The sequence below is a fragment of the Nerophis lumbriciformis genome, linkage group LG09 (assembly GCF_033978685.3).
Source record: "Nerophis lumbriciformis linkage group LG09, RoL_Nlum_v2.1, whole genome shotgun sequence".
Lineage (NCBI taxonomy): Eukaryota > Metazoa > Chordata > Actinopteri > Syngnathiformes > Syngnathidae > Nerophis > Nerophis lumbriciformis.
In genome coordinates this window covers 45,249,353-45,273,911 of record NC_084556.2, presented here as the reverse complement: position 1 = coordinate 45,273,911, position 24,559 = coordinate 45,249,353, and the positions used below count along the sequence as shown (strand labels likewise).

At 38.3% G+C, this 24,559-nt stretch overlaps 1 protein-coding gene across 1 annotated transcript in view; it reads right to left on the bottom strand.

Moving 5' to 3' along the window:
* LOC140679037 (autism susceptibility gene 2 protein homolog) overlaps positions 1–24,559 on the bottom strand; it is a 671,928-nt gene that overhangs the window by 566,269 nt on the left and 81,100 nt on the right. The gene's annotated exons all lie outside the window — the stretch shown is intronic.

The following is a 24,559-nucleotide window of genomic DNA, read 5'->3' as shown; positions in this document are numbered from 1 at the left end:
AAGGGGTGGAAAAGTGACTATTACCTGCAGGGCAAACATTAGCTAACCAGAAGGCAATAACAATGTAAACAAAAAACACCTGCTTGAGAGAGATCTAATACAAACATTTATATGCACGTACAACACTTAGAACTTTTAGCATATCAGTATGTGGAATTAAATTATGGAATGGATTAAGTAAAAAAGTTAAAAATTGTACTGATATGATCCAGTTTAAGAGGTTGTTCAAAATAATAGTGCTTACAGAGTACAAAGAAGAATAATCATGAGAAATACTTTCAACCTTATTGAAAATAAGATATTCTTCATCTCAGTATGTTAATAATGACTGAATTAATTAATTAATTACATATTACAAAACTGTTGTATACTAACTCATAGATGTTATTTTATTATATAAAAAGGTCAGTAAATGATTCTATATATTTGTAAACGCTTTGAAGTGGGGAAAGAGGTAGGATTAAATAAGCTTTGCTTCTTCCTACTCCTTTTCGGGCATGATGTAAAATGAAATGATATGAAATTGTGTGATGTATTATGATGTAAGTGTGTTCATGTTCGAAATAAACTAAAGAAAGAAAGAAATGTCCCTGAGGAATGTAAAGTGGGAGTACTGTAATTACCTAACGTTACATTGTTATTTTCCATAACAATTTAGCCCCCTCCACAATATTAACCCGACGTTAAAACACAACTATTAGCAATTGCCGAATCATGTAACATTAGCTTAATGCTAAAAAGCCAGGTTACTATCACATTCATGTAGGCTAACGTTACCTACCTGCTACCTCTGTCTTTTCTCGTTTCTCCTCCTCTTCTTTTCTCTTTTTTCTTCCCTGGGCACCTGACAGTTTTGGCATCTTGTGTTGATTTTTTGATGTGGGGACGTCCAAAAAGAGTCACGATACGGGAAGGGAGGGGGCGCACCGTGCGGGGGAGGAGGGGGGGGGGGGGGGGGGGGGGGGGGGGGCGTAATGTTGTAACAAATAATATTTCTATTAAATAGGCTTTACTTTGCATTTTAATTAACGTGGGATTATTTTTTGTATTTAGAAATAATAGTACCAACTTTTTTTTTTTTTTTTTTTTTTTCTCCCAACATTTGTGGCACTGGCGTGGCGCCCCCTGATGGACGGCGCCCTTAGCATTTGCCTATACGGCCTATGCCACGGGCCGGCCCTGCTGACCGGATATGGAACAGAAAGTAAAGGTGCAGCAAAACACAGAGACCAAACAGGAAACACTGACAAAACAAGAGCACCAGGACAGGAAGTGATTCCAAACACAGGAAAACCCAAACATAACCAAACTGTCAGAATCACTTCTGTCAAGGGGAGGGTGTGGTGAACACTGCCCCACAAAAAACTACAAATGTGCTGACTTTGACCATACATTACTATATTATATATATACATATATATAAATATATATAATATATATAGATATTTTATATGTTTTTACATTGTTGAAATCAAATGTTAGCAAAGCCCCAACTACCTCCTGTGTGTCTCCAAAGTATCCACAACATGTAGAAATGTGCGTACATGAACCGTGAAGTTGGTGTGGGCCAGTGGACACATTTCCACGCCAAGTTCACACTTGATACATCATAACGTTGCCATTAAAAAGTGTGTACATTTACATACACGAGGCCCATGGTGCTTTCAAAAAGATCCAAAATGTACCCAAGGAATCTGAGGGCGTAGCCGAAGGCCTGTTTTGGCATTTTGGAGTGTTTAATTAATATCATTAGGACTATTTGGGTTCTTTTGGGACCTTCCCAGAGCCCTCCAGGGCCTAAATACATTATATTCAGACCATGTAGATCAGGGGTCCCCAAACTACGGGTCGCGGGCCGGATCCGGCCCCCCAGCATCCAAAATCCGGCCCACAGGAAGTCACAAGTTAATATTTTTTATTTATTTATTTATTTTTTTAATCTTTCCTTTCTAATCCATTTTCTACCGCTTGTTAGGGACCGCAATGTCCCTTTGGGACAGAGGACCCTATTGTATTTTGTGCGTTTTATTCTTTCTTTCTTTATTATTATACCGTCGCGTCTTTCAGCTGTAATTTGACCCCCTTAACATGCTTCAAAACTCACCATATTTGACACACACATTAGGACTAGCAAAAATTGCGATCTAATCAAAAAACCAAACCCTAAAACTCAAAATTGCACTCTAGTGCCCCCTAGGAAAAAACACAGACACAATAAACTTCCGGTAGGAATGTCGTAGATACATGAAACAAAAACCTCTATGTAGGTCTCACTTAGACCTACATTTCATGCATTGACAACCCCCAGCTAAAATTAACAGGAAGTTTGCAATTCCCCTTTCAAAACAAAAGTTTTGTTAAAAACCGGTCACCTTTTTTCAAAAATGATCTCCTCTGAGCGCGTTTGTCGTGTCGGCTTCAAACTAGCACAGGAGAGAGATTGAACCCTTCTGATTAAAAGTTGACGAAAGAGTTTTAATTACTGCTCCGGTTTGGATTGTATGTGCCGTCAAAGTCGGTCCCATCCATCGCTGCTTGCAGCTTTAATTACTCTTGGTGTCTCCTAGCCGCTCAGGCAAATCATATTGTCTAAAAATGAATTTTCCCATCGATAATGTGACAATGTTTAATGTTGATGAACATCACTGTTAATTGATGTTAAATGACAAAACGGATTATAAAGACAATGTATATATATATATATATATATATATATATATATATATATATATATATATATATATATATATGTCTTAATAAGGTTATCCAAAAAATAGTGCTCGATACCGTAGTAGAGCGCAATATATGTATGTGTGGGAAAAAAATCACAAGACTACTTCATCAGAGATGAAGTAGTCTTGTGATTTTTTTCCCACACATACATATATATATATATATATATATACATATATATATATATATATACAGCCTGGCCCCCGGACAAATTTTTTTAACCCAATGCGGCCCCCGAGTCAAAAAGTTTGGGGACCCCTGATGTAGATACTTAGAAAAACGGATTAGGGGTGGGAGAAAAAAATAACAGTACCTTCTAACGCTACTTTGAATTCTACACAAATCAGCCAACGTCATCGCCGCAGTTCCTATGTCCCGTCTGGCCCAGGGACATTTGCCCACATTTCCTGGCAAGCATAGCCTCAGGCAATAACATTCCCTCTGGCTACTATGCCTGACAGATTTATTTACCTGAAATCACTTATGTTCAAGAGAGTATACTCGCAATACAAGACAAACTGAGCAGCTCCGCTGAAATTACAGCTTTTATTGTTTGCAAGGGACCTCTTAAAGATGCACTAAAGGCCTGACATATACAATCCACTGGCAAGAAATGTGCAGTTTGCCCTTTGAGGACCAGCAACTTGTTGGTCGCGAAAGAGCACTCTAAAGGAGCTGCGCGCATACGGAGCTGCATGACTATGAGGCTGAAATGTCTCCTGAGAGGACACACAATGCGACCTGAAAAATGTTTATTCTGTCACTTGTCTGCCAAAGCGCTCTCTGGCTAATACTGAACAGAAATGACAGCTTACCACCGTTAAAATGCTGGGGAAGCCAAAGCATAAACTGAAGTCTGATTAAATTGTCACGAAAAATATAGGTGGCTGTTATGTTATGTTGCGTTATGTGCTGTAAGACGTAACAAATAGCTTATTAGGACACTGATCTCATATATCAACCAACATACTTTACAGTCATGATGTCCTGTCTTTACAAAACTCACAAATGTACTATTGTCTGAGAAGATAGACTACGGTGAAAGTAATAATCAGTTCCTCCAGGATATTGCTGTTTTTTTTTAATATATTCAATAATAATAAAGTGAATAACTTAATTACAGAAAGAAAACCCACCAAAGGCTTCCCTATTGTCTGCTGTCTGCCATGTTGTCCACGAGATGCAGACATTCTCTGTGTATGTTTAACGCTTGAAAAGTGTGTGTCCATTTTCAACATCCATTTATGTTTCAACACATTTACCCCCGCACATTAAGAGCATTTGTGTGCCGTTGACAACAATCTTTAGCACTTATTTTTGGTTGATAAAAGAGACAATGAGGGATTATCATCACACTTCAATATCCTAACAAATACAGTCATGCTGCCTCTTTGCTAGGTCAGCATTGCAAATGAAACATGTTCCTAATTGTCTTTCCTTGGATAAATTAATGTTAAATAATTATATACAGTAGATGTATGTAAACATGTAAATGTTTATATACTAAATTACTCAGAATTCCTAGCGTTGTAGACAGAAAAATAAAGTAGGTCTGAGCCATGCGGCAGGACCCCAATTGTGTTGTTTGATCAATAAATAGTAAATATACAGTTCACTTTTTCCACATTTTGTTATGTTACAGCCTTATTCCAAAATGGAATAAATTCAATTTTAGCTTTAAAATTTGACACACAATACCCCATAATGAAAATGTGAAAAGGTTTTTGTTTCTGTTTTTATTTTATTTGCAAATGCATACAAAAATAAAACAAATACAAAAGTCCCATATACACAGCCTTGGCAGCAATTACAGCAAGCCTTTTTAAATATAATACCACAAGCTTGGCACACCTATCTTTGGGCAGTTTTGCCCATTCCTTTTTGCCCATTCCTCCTTATAGCACTTCTTAAGCTCCATCAGGTTGAATGAGAAGCGTTGGTTTTCATCCAGAATGCCTCAGCACATTTCTGCATTCACCTTTCCCTCTATTCTGACTAGTCTCCCAGTTCCTCCGTAAGCCAGGGCCAATATTTGATAAGTCAATTAACCGACGATAAATGAAAATTAAAAGGTGGTAAGTTTTCTAGCATCGATAAATTGCCATGTGCATACTTCAAGAGCATTCACGCTTTTCGTCGCTTTTCGCCGCTTTTCGCGCCTATGAGCGTTTGTACCATAGTGGAAGGAAAACAAGAGGGTGTATCATATTGTCCTCATGAAGTGTCTTTGACTCTTTGTGCAGTGACGCTGGGCCGCGAGAATCACATATTGCAACTAGTTAGCATGTAGCAGCTAATATGGACAAAATGTTCACAAAACCAAATGCCAACACACCAATATGGGAATGTTTCCGTTTGAACCTCTGGAACAAGATGAGCCTATTAACACCAAGAAGCCGTTTGCCGAATGTGCGTGACTACAACAAACCTTCACACCCATTCGAAACACAACCACTCGACAGTCCGCACTCACATTGCATTTAAAAAAATAAAGATAAAGTTAAAATGTAGTGGAATTTCTGACCTCTGTACCATTTCTATTTTGTTTGTTGAGCGAGGTCGGAATGCATTAGGGACGACATGACATGGCAGAGCGGGTCGCCCTGACGTTGTACATGTTATCTTGGTTGTTTGTTTCCGATGGCCTTTGAACCACCAGGAAGCGTATAACTAACCACGTTGGATAAAGTCTGGTGTGTGCGCTCGTTCACGAGAGCGCATCACCCAACGTCTCCTGAGACATTGTCTGTAATCATGGCAACCCAATCCAACCTTGTACCATCTGAATATGATGAAATAACAAATTGTAACTAATTCTCCTTTGTTCCTGTTTAAGATTTGGACATTTTCCACCACAAAAGTAAGTAAGATTGTCACACACACACTAGGTGTGGCGAAATTATTCTCTGCATTTGACCCATCACCTTTGATCACCCCCTGGGAGGTGAGGGGAGCAGTGAGCAGCAGCAGTGGCCGCGCCCAGAAATCATGGTTGGTGATTTAACCCCCAATTCCAACCCTTGATGCTGAGTGCCAAACAGGGAGGCAATGGGTCCCATTGTAATAGTCTTTGGTATGACTCGGCCGGGGTTTAAACTCACGACCTACCGATCTCAGGGCGGACACTCTGACCACAAGGCCACTTAATGAACAAGCTAGGTCAGTGTAAACACATCGCCAAAGACATGCTGCCATTTAATACTGTTATAAAACTAGCGTTTTTTTTTAAGTGCAATCATGTTATCATGTCACGTCGGTATTCCTTACTTGGAATCTGCTAAACTTTATTTTGTTTTGCATATGAGCTGTTAATACATCTGTTTAGACTGTAGTGTTTATATTGTTACTTTTCAGTTTTGTTTAAAAAGGTCATAACTTGATTGTCAGTTAAGTAATGTACAACTCTACCTCTCCATTCATGTTCAATATTAAAGGGCAACTTTGTTTGTCAATACTTTATTTAGCTATTTTATTTATTGTTATGGCTGTGCATATTTGCCTCACCAATCCCTCCTTAAGATATGGTATTGATTTGGTTGCAATTGTTATTTAACATAACAACTGTTATGTTATGTTGCGTTATGTGCTGTAAGACGTAACAAATAGCTTATTAGGACACTGATCTCATATATCAACCAACATACTTTACAGTCATGATGTCCTGTCTTTACAAAACTCACAAATGTACTATTGTCTGAGAAGATAGACTACGGTGAAAGTAATAATCAGTTCCTCCAGGATATTGCTGTTTTTTTTTAATATATTCAATAATAATAAAGTGAATAACTTAATTACAGAAAGAAAACCCACCAAAGGCTTCCCTATTGTCTGCTGTCTGCCATGTTGTCCACGAGATGCAGACATTCTCTGTGTATGTTTAACGCTTGAAAAGTGTGTGTCCATTTTCAACATCCATTTATGTTTCAACACATTTACCCCCGCACATTAAGAGCATTTGTGTGCCGTTGACAACAATCTTTAGCACTTATTTTTGGTTGATAAAAGAGACAATGAGGGATTATCATCACACTTCAATATCCTAACAAATACAGTCATGCTGCCTCTTTGCTAGGTCAGCATTGCAAATGAAACATGTTCCTAATTGTCTTTCCTTGGATAAATTAATGTTAAATAATTATATACAGTAGATGTATGTAAACATGTAAATGTTTATATACTAAATTACTCAGAATTCCTAGCGTTGTAGACAGAAAAATAAAGTAGGTCTGAGCCATGCGGCAGGACCACAATTGTGTCGTTTGATCAATAAATAGTAAATATACAGTTCACTTTTTCCACATTTTGTTATGTTACAGCCTTATTCCAAAATGGAATAAATTCAAATTTAGCTTTAAAATTTGACACACAATACCCCATAATGAAAATGTGAAAAGGTTTTTGTTTCTGTTTTTTTTTTTATTTGCAAATGTATACAAAAATAAAACAAATACAAAAGTCCCATATACACAGCCTTGGCAGCAATTACAGCAAGCCTTTTTAAATATAATACCACAAGCTTGGCACACCTATCTTTGGGCAGTTTTGCCCATTCCTTTTTGCCCATTCCTCCTTATAGCACTTCTTAAGCTCCATCAGGTTGAATGAGAAGCGTTGGTTTTCATCCAGAATGTCTCTGCACATTGCTGCATTCACCTTTCCCTCTATTCTGACTAGTCTCCCAGTTCCTCCGTAAGCCAGGGCCAATATTTGATAAGTCAATTAACCGACGATAAATGAAAATTAAAAGGTGGTAAGTTTTCCAGCATCGATAAATTGCCATGTGCATACTTCAAGAGCATTCACGCTTTTCGGGTACAAATACAAGAACACACACGCGTACACACATGTACACACACACACACACACACACACACACACACACTCACACACACACACACACACACACACACACACACACACACACACACACACACACACACACACACAGCAGGAGGCTGCCTTGTGACGATCAAAGCAGGGAAAGCACCATGAAGGCAGGGAAAACTGGAAAGGAGACAAATGTGACCAAAGACGTTTTTTGGAACACAAAACACTTAAAAGACGAGTTGCTCAAAGTGTTTCATGGAGGATGTCGAACCATTGTCCCTGCTTGTCAGACATAACAGGGTGCACACAACTTGGTGATCACACACACCTCCTGTCGTCTCTGTCACAGCTCAAGCTTTGCAGATTTTCACTGCCTGGCACATTAAGTTCCAATGTCTCATGCGTGTAAATGCGTGAGTGTGTGTGTGTGTGTGTGTGTGTGTGTGTGTGCGTGTGTTTGTGTGTGTGTGCGTGCGCATGCTGCAGTGCTGCACACACGCTGCTTGAGTGAAACAATGGATGACAAAAACACACACACACACACACACCTCTGCTGCAACAAGCAAAAGCAGATCAGAGTTAATGTGCCCAAAAGGCGTCACAGAGGCCTGAAAGAAAGCCAAGGCTACAAAGCAGAACGAAAAAAAAACCTTTCAGCCATGTTTAAATCACATTTAGGGTTGTTTCAAGGACACCTATGCAGTAATATATCAGATGTGCCAGCACAGTTAAAATTATGCAGTAAACAAACACCAAAAAGCTAAAAATGTAATTGTATTTTTCATTAAAGCGAGGAAATCGTATTCAGGGATTATGCAATTTAAACGATATGTTTTCCCCAAAAATAATACAAACTTTTAGCATAATATATCTATATGCGGCGTAAAATTAGGGAAGGACTTAAACTAAGTAGCAGTAAGAGCCAGTTTGAGGGATATGGAAGAAAGAGAATGCTAAACCACACAGCGTCTTATATCTGGTACCGTCATCATTAATTTGTCGTAACTAATTGGTTCAAGGCCTGACCATAGTTAACACGTTTCCACAAAGTCAGATTACTATTATTAAACCAAAAACTTTCAAAAATAAAGCAGAACAAACATGTTTATGAACAATGAAAGCCCTCTAAACATGAAATAACAGCCATATAGTCAGTCACCTGTACACTCTTATAACCCAATATAGTAGGCTTGAGTTTGTTCTACTGTAGGTTACAGCAGTGTTTTTTAACCACATTCGTGTACCGTGAGGTATTGTCTGGTGTGCCGTGGGAAATTATGTAATTCCACCTAATTGGGTTAAAAATATTTGTTTGCAAACCAGTTCTTATAATCCGCAAATGTGCCATTGTTGAGTGTCTGTGCTGTCTAGAGATCGTCAGAGTAACCCTGTAATACTCTTCCATATCAGTAGGTGGCAGCAGAAGCTTAGGGATGGCTATGCAAAACGAAACTAAAACTGAACTGGCTGCAACGTAAACAAAAACAGAATGCTGGACGACAGCAAAGACTTACAGCGTGTGGAGCAGACGGCGTCCACAAAGTACATCCGTACATGACAATCAACAACAAAATAGGAGCGCAAGACAATAATTAAAACACTACACACAGGAAAACACGAAACAACTCCAAAGAAGTCACGGCGTGATGTGACAGGTGGTGACAGTACACCTACTTTGAGAAAAGAGCTATAGTGATGCATAATTGGCTATGGTTTGAATTCATATCCAACAATTGCGAGAACGACTTTTTACTGTCAATATCGGCTGCTGAGTTTAATTGTTTAATGTTTTCTGCTGGTGGTGTGCCTCCGGATTTTTTCAATGAAAAAAATGTGCCTCGGCTCAGAAAAGGTTACAGTACTCACTGGCAATGCCCCTCCTAATTGTTCATGTGTCTGAGCAAACACAAACATTCCCTGAGCTTTTAGTGGAGCACATGTGAGCAACTCTATATGTGCACACTGTGGCCACACCGGTAGCACACCTACCCCACAGCTTACATCATGACAGCAGTAATTTCCGTTAGATGATGTTGTTATGTAAGTGATTTGGCACACTTACAATGAAAATAACAAAAAAAGGTATCACTAGTATGGGGAACATATTCTAAGTAACAAAGACTTAATTTAGAGTTATTTGGACACTAGGGGAACATATAAAGGTTAGGGTTAGGGTTAGGGTTACTAATAAGCAATAATGCTGAGGTTATTGAGGGAAGACTCTTAGTTAATGGCTTACTAGTTGTATAATAAGGCTATGCAGAATAAGGCATTAATAAGTACTTAATAATGACTAATTAAGAGCAAATATGTTACTAATTTGCATGTTAATAAGCAAATAATTAATGGTGAATACGTTCCCCATACTAAAGTGTTACCCCCAAAAAATATTGATTTTCATGAGTTGTATATTGGGGTCCTGTTTTGGAAATAATCTGTACCCCTTTCATAGATCATATTTAGTCCCCCTTAAAACATTCAGATGTTGCACAATGAGATGTGTGCATTCCTGTAACTTTTTGTCAGTAAAGCATACCACTACAGTTTTTATTAGTCATCCATCCATCCATTGTCTACCGCTTGTCCCTCTTGGGGTCGCAGGGATGCTAGAGCCTATCCCAGCTGCACTTGGGCGGGAGGCGGGGTACACCCTGGACAAATCGCCACCTCATCGCAGCCATTTATGTAATCTAGTAACATCATTTTATCATTATTATCCATAAATTAACATTATAGATATAAAATATACTTGAATAAGCACACATCTGATTGGAGAGTGTGGCTGTACAGTACTTGTTTGTTTCACCATACCAAAAGTTGTGTGACGATCTGTCACTTCTTTTCTGTTTGTGCTTCCTTGTTTTGTGTTACTTCCTATCAGTGCTCTTATTTTGGTTCTATTTCCTGCTTGTCCCGCTGAGCGCTGTTTTCCCCTCACCTGCTGCTGATTAGGCAACCTTGTCACACCTGGTGGCAATGTTCCCTCTAAGGTGCGCGCCTGTGCAATTGTGCACTGCTCAAGCGTCGTCTGCGCACGGCAAATCTATGCCACGCACAAAATCAAATAAAAAAATAAGCCCATAACAATTTTCGACACGACACGGACACAACAGAGAAAACAGTTTTCGTCATCATTGTTCAAATATTGTAACATCTGTCAAGAAGCTTTGAGGACATGAATTCCATCAATAACTTTACTGAGCAAAACTCTTTATTGTCGGCCATAAACACATCACCAAAACATTAGTAAAAAAAACGATATCCAGCAAAACTGGTTATTTTAAACCAGACCAAAACCAACTTTGTTATATCAACAGCAGCCACTCGCTCTTTCTCACTTGCGCCAACACATGCACATATGACACTTAGCCAGTGATGCGTTTACAGCTACACAAAAAGTCGGACAACTCCAACACCACACATAAAGTGTAATTCCAGGTCGTTACACTATGATTTACCAATCAAATGTGTGCTTATTATAGTGTCATTTATTAGGAATCTTAATTTATAAATATTAATCATGAAATGCTGTTAGTATAATAAATAAATACTAATAAAAATATATTTTTTACGAACAGGAAGTTGCAGGAATGTACACATGATCCCCTGCTTACATCTCATTGTGCAACATGTAAATGTTTTAATGAGAACTAAATGCAATGTCTGAAAGGGGTACAAATTATTTCCAAAGCAGGACCTCCACCAAGACAAACAATACAAGTACACAGTTCATGAAAAACAATATTTTTTGTTATTGTCATTGTAAGTGGGCCTAAACACTTATATTAGAAAATAACTTCATGGAAATGACTGCTGTCATTTGATTATAATAATAACAGAATGTTGTCTGTCTATCTGTGTTGGCCCTGCGGTGAGGCGGGGACTTGTCCAGGGTGTACGCCGCCTTCCGCCCTGAGATAGACTCCAGGACCCCCCGCGACCCCGAAAGAGACAAGCGGTTGAAAATGGATGGATGTATGGAGATTTAACTTGTTATTTAGTCAGGTTTGGGACAGGTGTGCTGCTGGTGTAGCCACAGTGTGGACGTCTGATGTTGCTCACATGGGCTCCACTAAATGCTCAGGGAGTTTTTGCATTTGCTCACACACATGAAAAATTAGAGGGAACATTGCCTGGTGGTAATTACCAGGCTGATATTTATGCTTGCCTCGCGTGCTCCTCAGTGCTCAAAGATTGACTTATTGTTTGGTAACTATTACATGCAAGACTGCTTTCTCCTCTGTTTAATTGAATTAAAACCATCTTACCTGCTCTTCGTCCTCCTGGTTCCTGCATCTTGGGGTCACAAATACTGCAGCCATGCGAGTTCCTGACAAGTTGAGCATTTACCTTTCTTAACTCTGGTGCACTGTCAGCAATACGCTAACCTGCAAAACAGTGGCACCCACGCATAACACGTTGTTAATGTCATTGATTGGCTGCGTATGAACCGCATAATAGTATAACAACCTGAGAGTTACAGTTTAGGTGTGACCGTTTGTGTGACCATGAACACATTACTGCGTGTGCCTGTTGACATAAGTGATTGAGATAGAGGTTTGTTTTGATTGATTACAGCAGAACGTGAGCAGTTTTGCAGGATAGTACAGTAGTGTTGCCGCTAGTGTTGTTTGGTGTGGTTACAGCCGACAGTCATCAGTTTTTCCCAATGAAGTTATTGTTGATGAATCACCTCTTTATCCTTCCTAAAACGCTTTGGCAGATGTTAATAAAGTGGTTGTCATTGTTGCATATGTTGTAACTGCTTGTTGTCACCTCCCTGATACCGAAGTACATGTCAAACTACTTCCTTAACGTAAATGACCGTCATAACCACAACACCAGGGGGAGCTCCACTAACCATGTTAAACCCAGATTCCGAACTACCAAAGGTCTTAACTCATTCTCTTTCTATGCCACATCAATGTGGAATGCGCTCCCAACAGGTATAAAAGAAAGGGCATCTCTAGCCTCCTTCAAAACCGCAATAAAAGTTCACCTCCAGGCAACTTCAACCCTAAACTAACACCCTCCCCGGATTGTTAAAAATCAAATGTAAACAATCAAATGCAGATACTTTTTCTTATGCCTTCTAATCTCTCTCTCTCTCTCTTTCTCTCTCTCTCTCTCTCTCTCTCTCTCTCTCTCTCTCTCTCTCTCTCTCTTTCTCTGCCTACTATTTGCTGTCCATATCCTACCAAGTCAGAGCTACACTGTTCCAATATCCATTTCTCTGTTCTCAATTGTTGATGACCGATGATAACAACCATGTTGTCATTCCACATCGCTCATAAGGCTCACCAATGTCATATGGAGCTGATGTCAAAGATAAAATGCATCGATCATCTCCACTTAGCATTGCTGGTATCAGTTTTCTTAGCACCCCAATACTTCTATGTCTCACGTGTCTCCTTTTGATTCCACTCATGTCAAAGTCTCACCAGTGTCGAGATATGTTATTTATGAGGCTGTTGTGCTCGTAGCGTGAAAGCAAGACAACTTGAAGTATAGTTGACACACAAAAACGTGTGCGTCGTTTATTCTTTCAAGCACAAGCAAGAATGAATGCTTACATCACAAAAACTCAAATATCGCGGGAACAACAAACCCCCGCCTTTGTGAGAATCTACTGACGGCCGCTTAAAGGGGCCGCGCCGAATTACTCGCTCTTAACTGCACACAAAGAACAACATTGTCATATGCACAATAGAACAGTACAGTGAATGATGATGATGACCAACTCAAATAACAGGTGTGGTGAATTATGTCCTTAAATCAACCGCTACAAGGCAGAGATTGAAGGTGAAAAAGTTGTTCTAATAAAATTTGGTCGAAGTGATGAAGATAGCGCCAAGAATAGCTGCCGTGCTGTTGTTAGCTTTGTTCACCTTAAACCCAAAAACGGAAGTTCCACTTGATGAATCGCTTTATCGATCGCCACATCATATTAGAAATTAAGACAATTACTGCACTGTTATACATATAATACTTAATTTAACATTTATACAATATATGTAAAAAATATCTGTAGAATATTCTTAAAAAACATCTGCAATGTAGTGAAGTCACAGTATTGGAGCGACAATGTGGCGAGGGACAACTGTCAAGAATCGCAAAAAAGAATAATTATTTGTCTGCATTCCTAAAATCAAATTATCTTCTAAGACTGTAAATGTTTTTCAAACTGTCAGTGTTGGTGACGAACCCCAAAATGCAGAGATGGCAGGCTTGATACAGGAAAACATGGTTTTAATGTCCAAAAAATGCAGGTAAAACACAAACCAAGAACCAGGAGACAGGAAACAGGATACAGCAAACAAGAACAAGAACAAGAATCAGGAACCAGGGAACACCTTACAGCATACAGGAAACAGCTAACGAGATGAGGAACCAGGGAAAACTGGAGACAGCAAGCAGTCCACAGCATACAATACTCCAGCCCTGACTGGAGGGCAAGGCAGGTATAAATAGTAGCCTGATTGGCAATTGCCACCAGGTGTGCCAGACTGACAATCAGGTACAGGTGAAGGAAACAAGCGCTCAGGGAGACATGCAGGAAAAGGAATCAAAATAAGAGCGCTGACAGGAAATAAAACACAAACTGTCAGTGACAAGCCTGACACAAACTGGTTCTGAAGGGACTGCAGTGCGACATATATTTTCCCGCAACTTGTTTTTAAAAAGAAGAGCAACATCAGTGATTGAATGTGCAAACTAGACAACCTGAAAAACTAACTTGAAACCGAAAATTTATTATTCGTAATCATTTCCCCAGATAAGAGTTCCTCGTCATACAAACCCACTGGAACCATAGAATCCATTAAAATCGCGCAGAAAAGTTAGTCAATGGGAGACCATGCCTCTGCTTTCGGTTAAATGTAGCTCATTGCCTGTTTGCCTTACTGCAATTTACATCCAGTCAAGCCTGTAAAATAACTTGAACCCACACGGTAAAAGTTTCTTTTTTGAAGAAAGTAGTAGCAAATTTCCGATTTCCGACATTAGCATTATCATTTTGATTTTAGCATCAAAAGTCACAAGTTTATTAGGAACAGAGCCACAGCAGCATCGGCCAAAAATCCCTACTGATCTTTGAGCTCATGCCAGCGAGTGAAAGCCGGGCCATTGTTGATCCTTGATTGTCTTGATTTTAAAAATGTTTTGTCTCCTCAGACAAAAATTTTCGTTTCTTTGGTTGTATTGCAGCATTGGCCATGATAGCAGTAGATGTGTTATGATTTGTCACACCATGTTAGAGTCTGTGTTTGTAAGTATTATTCTCCTTAGTTTGGCGGGTCTCTGGCTTCGTAAGCACACACTAGACACCTCCATACACATTATGCTAACTTTCACCACCTCAGAAATCTCCCTTAACACCATCAACCCACTTCTCCACCTGTCTACATCAAGAAAGCACTTTTAAACATTCTCTCCCTTTTGAACATAACTTTTTTTAGAGAATGATATGATTTTACACAAAAAGTTAGACTGTCTTCTTTTAACTGAGACATGTCTTGGCACTGACGCACCTGTTGTTCTCACTGAGGCTTCCTCACCAAATCTTTTTCTTTTTACTTTCTACTAGAGACGGCAGAGGAGGATGCGGGACTGCATCAATTTAAAAATAATTTACCAACCTCAAATCGAGTGTCTTTTAACAACAATTGCACATCATTTGAGCAGCACACCTTTGTTTTTAGCAGCCCCCTCATTCTGTGTGTAACTCTTTCTCACATCACATTTTAAATCATTTCATGGAATCTTTGAGGAACAGCTTTTAACTATTATGAATTGCTCTCTTCAGGCAGGGGTCTTCCTTGCCGCTTTTAAAGGGGCGGGAGTGAGGCCAATTCTGAAGAAGAGTCGTTTGGACCCAAATGTTTTTAACAACTACCTACCTGATTCCAATTTACAGTTCTTAAGTACAATTTTACAAAAACGTATTTTTAACCAAGTCAACAACTTTTTACATATAAATAACATTTTGGAAATACATCAGTCTGGCTTTAGGATGAACCAAAGTACCGAGACAGCACTTTTAAAGATTTTAAATGACATCAAGAGGAATCTAGATAATAAAAATCTAACAGTGTTGGTTCTGCTGGATCCAAGTGTTGCTTTTGTTACAGTAGAGTAGACCATCACATTTTATTAAAGAGACTAGGGACAAGTGGTAGAAAATGAATGGATGGATGGATGGACTTAGACTTCTGGTACTGTTTTAAGTGGATCCGCTCTTTTTTTTACAGACAGATGTTTTTATGTAAATATGGATGCATGTTCCTCAGGAACCAATGAGATACGATGTGGGGTTCTTCAAGGCGCAATTCTAGGTTCTATTCTTTTTAATCTCTAAATGCTGCCTCTAGGGCAGTGTTTTTCAACCACTGTGCCGCGGCACACTATGTGCCGTGCGATATTGTCTGGTGTGCCGTGGGAAATTATGCAACTTCACCTAATTGGTCAAAAAAATTTTTTTTTTGCAAATCAATAATTATAATCTGCAAATACTGTTCCTTTTTCTCATTGTAGAATTCAGCTGTAGAACTGTGATCCCAATATGCAGACCACAGGGTGCAGGTAAAAAGGTATGTAACGCTTAAGCCAAAAATGAACAAAAGGGAAAGAAAAAGGCAATGAAGCATAGGGATGGCTATGTAAAACAACAGTAAAACTGAACTGGCTACAAAGTAAACAGAAACAGAATGCTGGACGACAGCAAAAACTTGCAGCGTGTGGAGCAGAGACAGCGTCCACAAAGTACATTCGTACATGACATGACAAGCAACAATGTCCACACAAAGAAGGATAGCAACAACTGCAATAGCTTTGCTTGCTAACACAAAGCAGGTGCGGGGAATAGCACTCAAAGGAAGACATGAAACTGCTACAGGAAAATACCAAAATAACAGCACAAGACAAGAACTAAAGCACTACACACAGGAAAACACCAACAAACTCAAAATAAGGCACGAGGAGGACCTGGTGGAGTTTCATTTTTTAACGTTTTCTGCTGGTGGAGTGCCTCCGTATTTTTAAATGAAAAAAATGTGCCTTGCCTCAAAAAAAGACAGACAGTTACACCATTAATAGACAAACATGCAACATTTCGCTTTGCGGTGAACGAGGCTCCACTGCAGTCATTTCCACATAAAATAATTTCAAAATTGAGAGCGTAAATATTGTCTTTTTGTTTTCCAGCGTTCACCCGCTGCTATCATAGGCCTACATTTTCTTTGACTTGTTCCTGTCATTGTTATCGCAGCACAGCTGAAACATGGCTCTCATCAAATGAAGCTGTCAGCTGGCGGTGTGACCGATGTGAGTCATTTTGTGACAAACCTTCCCACATTGGGCAATTTAAAAATACAAGTACGAACATAATAGCGTAAATGAGGTTACATGAAACAATGATACGACATATCAGCTGAGTCGGCAGAAATGTCCAAAGACAATATGAAGAGGTATTGTACTGTTAGACAGCTACATTCACACTCACCCACACCCACTCACACAAAAGGGGTTATTTCTTTCTGCTACAATATTCTGGTTCCCACAACATAGACAACACATCTGCAAGGGACACAGTCCCCGAAGCACACATGATTGTATGTGCTGCTGGTCCACTAACATTTTCATTAATTACTATTTTTTATGTAATTATTTTTATATTGTTTTACTTTCTTTTTTTATCCAAGAAAATGTTTTTTATTTATTTATCTTATTTTATTTTATTTTTAAAAAAAGGACCTTATCTTCACCAGACCAGGTTGTCAATGAAATTAGATTTGTTTAAAGGGTTTTTAAAACCAGGTCCAGTCCAGATAATGTCCAAGTCGGACTCAGCAACACACACCTTCATTCATGTACACAGAAAAAAATTAGGGAACACAACAGATTGCATATCATTTATAAACACAATTACATTTTCAAAATAAGCATTTATGTACAGTCCAGATTATGTCCAGGTCACTCAAATTAGGGAACACAACAACAGATAGCATATACTCTATGAACATAATTATACTTTCAAAATAAGCCTTTGAGGACTTCCCATCTTTTTTTTATGTTTTTTGGCATCATTATCGTTTTCAACCATGTAACTTTCTAAAGTTAAAAAATACTGAATACATGTTTTAAAGAAAGTAATACTAAGTGAATATTTGTTTTTGGCCTTAAAAATAAACCTTTTACCGAGTACTATAATTAAAGTGACTAAATCATGATTGTCAATGAACTCTCCTAAAATAACAGAAACCACATCAAGCTTTATAAACAAACCAATCCTTAAACACATTTTTTCAACTTCCACCCAAAACGAAGACACAATATGACAATACCAAAACAAATGCAGGGTGGATTCAGACTCCTGACAACAAAATCGGCAATCATCTGACTCTGTCATATTCCATAATTTTAACATTTTCCCCATGGGTAAGAAGTTATAAATCATTTTAATTTGAAAATAACGATTTTGCACATCGATAGTAGTTTAATAGATTAGTTTGAATATGGCATCCCACGGCAACAGGCAGTCAAAAAAAGTCCTCCCATTTTCCATATGTATTATATGGGACAGCCTTCTAAGATTTCTTTATTAAATAAAACTTATATATGTTTCTATTTATTTTAGTTCCTTTTTGATAACTAGAATTTCTTATTAGAGGTTTACAAACTAATAATTTAGTAGTTCCATAATTAATTATCTTTTCCCAAATACTCCAGTTAGTTGATTAAATGCAAAGCTTGAGCAAGCATCACCATACATAGTTCTAAATTCATCATACTTCATAATTTTACCATTCTCATTGATAATATCATTGACAAAAATGATTCCTATTTCAAACATATTTTTCCATCTATTACCATATTAGAGTTCATCCATATTATCTGCTGCAAAGTATTGTCTCTTTTTTCTGGCACATAAAATTGAAAACACCACCATGAGTGGATTGTTTCCTTTATGAACCCCGCTATGTTTCCCAGCAGACTCTGTACATAAGAAAAATGGGAGGGGATCACTTGTTAAAAAAAGGATACAATTTATTTTGATACAGTACATGTTTTTTGTCCAACAAGACACTTGTGTACCACTCAGTGTTTAAATACATCTTTGGAACAATTGATGCTTTTAAAGACAGACACATAGCTTCAAGGTTGAGAAGTTTCAGGACCCCGTATTCATACTCATTGTACGAAACTTTTCTTTTAATCTTTTCTGGTTTGCCGTCCCAGACAAAATCGAAGACCCTCCGCTCATAAATCTTAAAAAAGTTTTGTGATGGAGCTGGTAATGACAAAAACAAATAAATAAATTGAGGAATAATTAACGAGTTGACAATAAAATATTTTACCATACAAGGTTAAGGATTTCCCTTTCCATAATTGCATAATTTTGTCCAGTTTTTTTAGGCGATTATCATAATTTACTTCCAGATTCTCTGGGACAACAACACCAAGTATGTTAACTGGTCCATCTGTCTACAAAACAGGCACTTTGCATTCCATTCGAAAGGACGTTCCCTTTAGATTTCCGATCCTTAACATTTTACATTTATCATAATTAAGCTTAAGGCCAGATTGCTATGAAAATATGTCCAAAAGATTAAGAAGGTTCCGCAAACAATGAGGAAAAATATTATCTTTGTGAATCAGCCTTTTCTGACATGAACTTCATCAAGAACAAACACAGAACACGCCTCACTGATGCACATCTGCAAGACTCACTCAGAGTTGCAGTGTCAAGTTATACACCAGAGTACAACACACTAATTGACAGCATGCAATGCCAGGTTTCCCACTAACTGACAAAGAAACAGATAACAGATTTGGTGTCCAGTTCAAAGTGTGACATGATTTATTTAAAAATTGGAGAGTTGACTTTTGTATTTACATGAGTTATTATTTGTACAAACATGGTGCAAAGTAATTCATGATTTGTTAAAAAATGTTAGTGGGTAGCTAGTTAAAATGGGATACTGTGATTTCACAAGACTGTCTTAGAAGTGATCATTTGAAAATGTTCCATTTGAAAAATGTGCACTTAGAGAAAATATAAAAATAAAGTGTTGCATATTGATATTTATCTGTTTCTATATATATTTATTGTGAGAAATCATTAAGATGATCAGTGTTTCCACAAAAATAAATATAATTAATTATTAATAATAACAGAGTTAAAAGGTAAATTGAGCAAATTGGCTATTTCTGGCAATTTATTTAAGTGTGTATCAAACTGGTAGCCCTTCGCATTAATCAGTACCCAAGAAGTAGCTCTTGGTTTCAAAAAGTTTGGTGACCCCTGCTCTACAGTCGATGATATACTGTATGTAAAGGTCATCATGTATTCTTAAGTGAATCTACTGCATTGTTAAAGGGACCCACTGGCATAAAGTGCATTATTTATGCCTCTTTGCTCTTTGTGGCTGTATTTATGAAAGATGAATGGAAAGGAAGGTGAAACATAGGCTGCTTGGGGTGAAACCATGAATGGAAAATGCACTGTGCTGTTTGTGTGTTCCCTCACACACACACACACACACACACACACACACACACACACACACACACACACACACACACACACACACACACTTCTTCAAGTTGCCTACCATTTCCGTGCCTATTTGTAGGTGAAAAAACAGAGGAGATGGATGTGATGTTTGCGGCCATAAAACATCCATGAGAGGCAAAAAAGCATGCTGAAAAGACAATTGGAATGTTTTCGTCTTGATTTTCCCCCATCTGTCTAAAGACAGAAGCCTTATCTTGTCTTATGAGATTTTGTTATAAGATTGAAGTTTGGTCTGAGGTATATCCGTCAATATTCAAATTTCAGAATAGGGTACATTTCCCGGGATTTTAATTTTTATCACAAATTGCCAAAAAAAAAAAAAAAAAAAGTAACTCACACACCTTCCAATTAGGGGTATCAACATTTTTAGCTTCTGATCCTGATCTGATTTTTTTTGCCTCAGATCTGAGCCAATTTTGAGTCCCGATACGATACTTTGACAATAGATAATAGAAGTGAAAATGTTTTGCAGCAAGTAGGTGAAGTAAACAAAATAACACATGTTTATAAAGCTTTCTTTAATAAATGTAAATATTTCCAGCATTCAAATTACATGTGGTATTGTGGCTTCATACAATTTTTTTTTGACAAAATAAATTGACAAGTGCACAATAGCTAAACAGCAAAAACTAATATTTGCTCCCATTTAAATCATTTAGGTTTTGCCCTCAAAGCCTTTCTGTATCCAAAACAATATCAAAATACCCTATAATAAAAATATAGATATAATCACTTTAGTATTGTTCATTTACTGACACTACACTAGGTATCGATGGTATTGACATCTGGATCATACTTTACATTGAACCTTTGGCGGTTAGCTTCTTGTGCCAAAAATCGAGGTTATAATATATCTAGCAGCCTCTTGTGATAAGGATTTTTATACTCAAAAAAAAAAAAAAAAAAAAAAAATATATATATATATATACACAGGTAAAAGCCAGTAAATTAGACTATTTTGAAAAACTTTATTTATTTCAGTAATTGCATTCAAAAGGTGTAACTTGTACATTATATTTATTCATTGCACACAGACTGATGCATTCAAATGTTTATTTCATTTAATTTTGATGATTTGAAGTGGCAACAAATGAAAATCCAAAATTCCGTGTGTCACAAAATTAGAATATTGTGTAAGGCTAATACAAAAAAGGGGTTTTTAGAAATGTTGGCCAACTGAAAAGTATGAAAATGAAAAATATGAGCATGTACAATACTCAATACTTGGTTGGAGCTCCTTTTGCCTCAATTACTGCGTTAATGCGGCGTGGCATGGAGTCGATGAGTTTCTGGCACTGCTCAGGTGTTATGAGAGCCCAGGTTGCTCTGATAGTGGCCTTCAACTCTTCTGCGTTTTTGGGTCTGGCATTCTGCATCTTCCTTTTCACAATACACCACAGATTTTTTATGGGGCTAAGGTCAGGGGAGTTGGCGGGCCAATTTAGAACAGAAATACCATGGTCCGTAAACCAGGCACGGGTAGATTTTGCGCTGTGTGCAGGCGCCAAGTCCTGTTGGAACTTGAAATCTCCATCTCCATAGAGCAGGTCAGCAGCAGGAAGCATGAAGTGCTCTAAAACTTGCTGGTAGACGGCTGCGTTGACCCTGGATCTCAGGAAACAGAGTGGACCGACACCAGCAGATGACATGGCACCCCAAACCATCACCCAACCATGCAAATTTTGCATTTCCTTTGGAAATCGAGGTCCCAGAGTCTGGAGGAAGACAGGAGAGGCACAGGATCCACGTTGCCTGAAGTCTAGCGTAAAGTTTCCACCATCAGTGATGGTTTGGGGTGCCATGTCATCTGCTGGTGTCGGTCCACTCTGTTTCCTGAGATCCGGGTCAACGCAGCCGTCTACCAGCAAGTTTTAGAGCACTTCATGCTTCCTGCTGCTGACCTGCTCTATGGAGATGGAGATTTCAAGTTCCAACAGGACTTGGCGCCTGCACACAGCGCAAAATCTACCCGTGCCTGGTTTACGGACCATGGTATTTCTGTTCTAAATTGGCCAGCCAACTCCCCTGACCTTAGCCCCATAGAAAATCTGTGGGGTATTGTGAAAAGGAAGATGCAGAATGCCAGACCCAAAAACGCAGAAGAGTTGAAGGCCACTATCAGAGCAACCTGGGCTCTCATAACACCTGAGCAGTGCCAGAAACTCATCGACTCCATGCCACGCCGCATTAACGCAGTAATTGAGGCAAAAGGAGCTCCAACCAAGTATTGAGTATTGTACATGCTCATATTTTTCATTTTCATACTTTTCAGTTGGCCAACATTTCTAAAAATCCCTTTTTTGTATTAGCCTTAAGTAATATTCTAATTTTGTGACACACGGAATTTTGGATTTTCATTTGTTGCCACTTCAAATCATCAAAATTAAATGAAATAAACATTTGAATGCATCAGTCTGTGTGCAATGAATAAATATAATGTACAAGTTACACCTTTTGAATGCAATTACTGAAATAAATCAAGTTTTTCAAAATATTCTAATTTACTGGCTTTTACCTGTGTGTATATATATATATATATATATATATATATATATATATATATATATATATATATATATTTTTTTTTTTTTTTTTTTTTTAATTGGTTACTTTCTGTTCTAACATGATTCTATCTACACTTCTGTGAAAACGTAATTGGCGTTTATTTTTTGTGTTTGGATACTTTCAATTAGTTTTGGGCGATACTACAAATTTCTGTTATATATAGTTACGGGAGCAGTATCAGTCATACGACTGCTAATATTCTTCAAGATCAGACAAAAATACAGAATCACTGTGTACCAATGTCAATCAAATATTACAATTATTTCCTTATTCTCTTTTATTACAGTATATATAATATGTTGATCCAAATAAAATCAATTGTCAAGGTTTCTGCATGGTGTTGTTTGGCGTGACCCCAGGATGCAAAGACAGAAAGTGGCGTGCAGGTAAAAAGGTTTAAGTTTTTAAGTAGAACGAAAAAGAAGACGCGTGAAAGGCACAATACAGCAGCAGCGAGATAACACATGCAACAATGAAAGACAAGACTGTAGCATCCAGGAAACAATGAAAGCAGGTGACACTGGTACATACACACTCCTGATTGGCAGTCAGTGACAGGCGAGCCTCCTAACTGCAACCAGGAACAGGTGAGGTGAATAGCGCTCAGAAGCAGGAGTAAATCATGCAGAACAAACTACAAAATGGGAAGTAGGACATCAGGAAGAAACACTAAACAAAGGAAAAACAACACAAAACCCCCAAACTGAATGTGACATCAATAGAGCAAAATGTTCAAACACAAGCAAAAACTAATTTACTCTGAATTAAATACTTGTCCAGGGTGTACACCGCCTTCCGCCTGAATGCAGCTGAGATAGGCTCCAGCACCCCCCGCTACCCCGAAAGGGACAAGCGGTAGAAAATGGATGGATGGATGGTATTTGCCCTTGAAGGGGACCCATTATGCAAAACTAACTTTTCTTTCCTATGGGTTACCTGTTTTTGTGTATTTGGGATCTGCATAAGTCCTGAAAATGTTTAAGTCAAGCCATTGAGGCATGGCAGAGATATTTATAAAACAACCTTGCCTTCTTTCATACTTCCTAAAAACATGCCGTTTGGAATTTGCCCAGTTTGTGACGTTTTTCACAAGTGTGACGACAGCGGATATCTCCATATATGGCAAAGTTTTACCCGAAGAGCTGTGTGCGAGTTCACCATTGTCGCCCGACGCTGAAGTCAAAAGCTAATTATTTTTCTCCATCCTCTTGTTGTGGGGCAGACTATGACATATGCATCCTCCTCTGCTGCCATTTCTAAAACCAAGTAGCGTATAGTTTGATCGTTTATCTGTCAGTAGACTCGATATGAAAGCACTAAAAACGACAACATGGCTGGAAGGGAGACGACACAGTCGAACTGGAGGCACGTAAATAAGACTTGCCCACAAAACGGTGCATCCTCTATTTGACAGCCTAATTCTAACTGCCTAACCCTACAAAGGCCAAATAGTTTGTGACGTATAGTGGGCCTGATGTGCTTTGCTCCTTGCAGGCAGTTTTTGCAAAACAAGCATCTGATGATCACACACTTAAAGACATTTTCATATCAATACGGTAAGCCAAGAAAACAATGTAACGAGGCAAACCAAATGCTTATCGTAAAAAGTAATAGCTACTAAGGGATTGTGGGCTCCTAATGTTGACAGTGCCGCCAATGAATATGCATTTTAATCTTAGTGGTTTGTTTGTACAATACCTGATGGGAGCATTTAGAGATGAGAGAGTGATGGCAAGAGATTAAGCCCACAACTGAAGACTAGGCAAACAAAAATGTTGTATTAAATGATGAACAAGGCAGAGTAAGCTAGCTGACACTCAAACCCTCCAATTGAGCATTGGCATCTTCGTGGTAGTTTTT